A 4567-nucleotide genomic window follows, 5' to 3' on the forward strand; every position below is an offset into this window, starting at 1 on the left:
AAAAAAAAAAAAACAAAAAAAAAACTGCTGCACTTAAGAATGTTCTTTTGTGTGATTCTGGAATTTTCTTTTCTTTTCTTTTTTGGTAATGGGGATCGAACTCAGGACCTTGCATTTGCGAGGCAGGCGACAAAACCACTGAGCTAAATCCCCAGCCCTTAATTAATAATGTTCTTAATGAAGGAACAAATATGGTTAATTTTATTAAATCCTGACCCTTAGTATGTACATTTTACTCTTCTGCATGACTAATCAGGAAGTATAAACTGAAACACTAGTTATCCTCTATTAAACCAGAAGTTAGATCTGAAAAAAAATGCAAAGACAATGCCACTTTTCTCATTAAATTTTTTCTACTGAAAAATTACTCTTGATAAAAATGTTATTATGTAATAGGTTTATTATGATTCAACAGATTAGTAAGTTTTTATGATTCAACAGATTAGTAAGTTTTTTGAAAGCTTATTTTAATTTTGAATCTCATAAATATAGACAGAGCCCATGGAGGAAAAAGTTCTTTGAAGCCCCCAATGAACAAAGAGCTTAAGACTCACTGTATTCCATTAACCTCTGGAGTTCATAGAGGAGATACACACACACACACACACACACACACAGATAGAGATAAGGTTTAATACTGTACAGTTGGGTCAGCCTGGATTCAATCTTTACCATGGAATAGGTCTAGAACTTCAACTAAAAAGACTTCTCTGAGCTTCAGTTTTTCTCTTTCACAAAATGGAACCAATATCTCCACATCCTCTGGGTTACTCCATGGATTACACTGTGTGAAAGGAACATCAAGTACAGTATACATTACAATGCCAAGACCAGTTACGTGGACAGAGAATCCACGTACAAAACATATGTTCTCAGGAAATGGGCCCAAGAATTTGAGGCAACGCTAAGTCTAGTAAACATATGTAATCACAGATTTAAAACCTAGACACATTTTCTGTAAAGTAGAAAATTAAAATCCAAATAATATAAAGAGATCTCAAAATTCTTCTCTTGCACAAAAAGCAGCTCAAGAGTTTTTCATTTGTTGCTGTAAAGATGCACAACAAAACTCTTAATGTGCTTGCATGTCAGCATTTCAAAGCATTCTATCTGAAGCATCTATGACTCAGGGTGGGTGAGAAAGAGGAAACTTAAAGAAAGAGAACTTTGAAAGAGATCATAGTAAGTAACTTGCTGGGGTTGGTACCTGCCTATAATCCTAGGATTCTAGGAAGCAGAGTCAGGAGGATCTGAAGTTTGAGCCCAGCCCAGGCAACTTAGAAAGACCCTGCCTTAAAAAATAAAAAAGCTATGGGGATGTAGCTCACTGTGAAGGCTCTTGGTTCAATCTCCAATACCACAAAACAAAAACAAAAACAAAAAAAACACAGTTCAGATATTCGCTATTTGTAAGAAAACCTCTGAGTGTGACTAGCTGCTTATAATTTAAATACACTCAACAGCACCTGGGTTATTACAACTATTTGCATTCTGCTTTGTCATACCATGCAAAATATCTTTGTATATGTGCGTGCATGCATGCGCACATAAATGTTTTAGTTTGCAAACACACTCATGCTTTGCACCACAACACCCTGAAAAATTACCTCAGATATAAGTAGCTTACAATCTTCTCATTTTGCTGATCATCTTTTATGTCTAGTTTAGAAACAAAGCAAAACATGCAAACCCAAGCATAATTCTAGCTGAAGCCAAAAACCCAGAAACTTCACCTGGAGTAGCAATCACTTTGAGTATCATTCAGAAAATTTGACTTCCAATTCAAAATTTTTAAAGTAATTTATAATAAAACTGCTATTTGTGTTAGTAAGTCACAATACAACAGGGGTTCACTATTTTCAAAAGGTATTTCAGAATACTGCCTGATGCACAGCAGGCACTCTGCAGTCTAGCCAGAGTTTAGCCACAGCAAACGTGGACATTTGGCAGTGCTACTGCCCTTCGTACCCACCTGGGCACAGCTGAGAACTCGGGCGGGTTTCTGGGAGAGCACAGGGGAGTTCTGTTACAGAGGGAAGCCGCTTTCTCATGCCAAAGTTCCATCAGCACTACTCAGGTCTTCCTCACACCTCTTATGTTGGGCTTTGTCTTTCCTAAACCTAATGCCAATAAGAAGTTTTTCAAAGAAAAAGACTGACGATGAAATAAAAGACTATCACAGGTGGTATACTACATGAAGAACAATACAGTAGAAAGAAGGCCAAGGGCACTCTAGAAAATAGGTGCCTGCTTCAGTATCAGCAGTCACAAGTCAAAAGATGGACTGATTTTCAATGATTTAAACAGAATAAAGCTCCAGAAAAATTTAATCCATGAGCTTTCGCTTACTGCCTTTCTTCTTTGATTCCTACTTTACCAATGAGGACATTAAAACTCTGAGGGGCTAAGTCACAGTCCTGAGCCAGGGTAGAGTTGGAAGCGAGGTCTCTGAATGTGTGCTCATTCCACTCTACCATTCTAGACTGCACAACTATTAAGTACAAATTCTCTGCAAATCATCAAATTTATCTAAAATTACATTCCAAGAAAATTTCAGGTGGACCGTGCTTACAATTAGGATGTAACTGAGAGACAATGTAGGGAATAACAATTTGTGGCATTCTGCAGGGCAAATCTCTAGGAAAACTCAGTTTTGATTTATATTTGTCTGATTATTCCCAGGGATCTTGTGATAAGAATAAAAACGATGATTGTGTTATAGATCAGGTGATGTGCTGACAGAGCAGATAGTATTCCTCAGTTACTCATTTCTATGATTAACTCATTTAATACCCAAAACAATCCTAAGAAGTAGGTGCTATTATCCCAACCCCATTTACAGGAGGGGACTGAAGGATAGAAAAGCTATGTCCCCAGGTGATAAGAGGCCGTTGGTCCTAAAAACCCTGGCAACTGGGCCCTGAGCCCAAGCTTTATCAGCAAATCGATCAGCAACTATTGGCTACAGCTGTTTTTGAGTCAACATTTAATAGAAAATTCTTACCTCTGGCTTGCTAAGGCTGGAAGAAACCAAGGAACCAGACCCCACGTCCAAATCCCATTGCTTTTTACCATGATTCTCAGCGTCCAAGGCAGCAATTCGTCCATCTAAAGTGCTGATAATTACTAATGATCTGTAAATTAAAAATGAATAGAACAAAATTAGAAAAGATAGCTAAGATTCTGTGCACTTATTCCATACATTGGAAGAAAACTAACCCCCACTAATAAGAGGGGAGCCCAGCTCCAACACTTAACACCACCATTTGCGTCTAGGTTGTTTGTTTTTTGGGTCGAGATGGGGTCTGTGTAGTTCATATTGGCCTTGAACTCACTATGTAGCCCAGGTTGGCCTCAAATGCAGTGACCCTCCTGCCTCAGCTTCCCGAGTGCTAGGCTAACAGGCATGCACCATCAGGCCAGGCTCACCATCTGTCACTAGACCAGGAAGGTTTCAATATGCTCTTAAACTGTTTATTGCATGTACAGCAAGTCCCAGATTCCCCTTGTTCCACATCCAAATGCCTATGAGGAGCTCAACATTCTCTGCTCTGTCCTCGCCTACCTTTCCCACCTCCTGAAAGTCGAAACACAGTCCTTCCTAATCTTAACTTACCTCTTTACTCTCACTGAAACGGGGCTTCACTAAGGGGTATTCCTTCTCTACAGAGGCAAAGGGAATTTTCCACTCCTATAACCCTGGACTCCTGGGCCCAGGGATGGAGTGGGTGCACTCCTTGTCTCTTCCCAGCCATTTCTTAACCATTTTCCTTCTCTCATTGAAAATGCTCAGTATCAGACTGTTTCATCCAGATCCCCTCCAGTCATTATGTACTGAACCTTAGGTTAGTCCAGAGCATTTCAGCAGCTTCACACACTTCTACCTCAGTTATGTTTTTCCCTTATCTACCTCCCTTAGCCACCTGCTATGCCTTGTGTCTAGATGTCTCCTCAAAGCCTCATGCAGCCATAGGTGGGGCTTTTCAGAGATGGCTGGACCTAGAGTGTGACTGACTCATGATGCAATGCTAGGATTAAGGGTCTGTTATTACTAAATCAGTCCACTGATTGGTTTGGCACTGCCCTAATTGTAGTTGCGCAGCATAAAAAATGGGCAGAAAGAAGCTATTAGGGTATCTTGCTCCTGCCCACCATAGACTGTTTCTCCTCGGTGATGCCCCTCTGTCATGCCACTCTGCCTTGGAGCCAGCTGATTATGGACTGACACCTCTACAAACTGTGAACTAAATAAGCCTTTCCTCCTCGAATTTTGGGTATTTTGTCTCAGTAAAGAGAAAAGTAACTAAGACACCATTCCTGTGATCAAACCCTAGGCTTATCTTCATCAGTAGCAACCTCCCTACTCATTGAAATTTTAAGCATTCCACCCCCAGACACCAAGGTCTCTTTTTTCAGCTCAGTCCCTCTGCCTCCCTGACTCCCACAAATCTCTGACCAGAACCTGCAAGTCAATGATCCTAGGAGTTTCACCACCATCATGTTCTTACTTCTTTCTTACCTACTGTAAACTCCAGTCCCTCACCCTATCCTAAGCACTAGCTTGCAT

General features: G+C 40.3%; 1 protein-coding gene across 2 annotated transcripts in view; it reads right to left on the reverse strand.

Annotated features, from left to right (window-relative positions):
• Eif2ak3 (eukaryotic translation initiation factor 2 alpha kinase 3) overlaps positions 1-3130 on the reverse strand; it is a 56308-nt gene extending 53178 nt beyond the window's left edge. The window contains exons 1-2 of one of the 2 annotated variants that reach the window (XM_033765302.1): positions 3005-3081; positions 1973-2120 (exon numbers count right to left, since the gene is read on the reverse strand). The gene's annotated coding sequence lies outside the window, so the exon portion shown is untranslated. Of the gene's footprint in view, positions 1-1972; positions 2121-3004 lie in introns of both variants that reach the window. The other variant, XM_019207677.2, reaches the window with a different exon arrangement.
• Positions 3131-4567: the final 1437 nt, after the last annotated feature.

Source organism: Fukomys damarensis, unplaced genomic scaffold, assembly GCF_012274545.1.
Source record: "Fukomys damarensis isolate Sample0158 unplaced genomic scaffold, DMR_v1.0_HiC HiC_scaffold_2, whole genome shotgun sequence".
Lineage (NCBI taxonomy): Eukaryota > Metazoa > Chordata > Mammalia > Rodentia > Bathyergidae > Fukomys > Fukomys damarensis.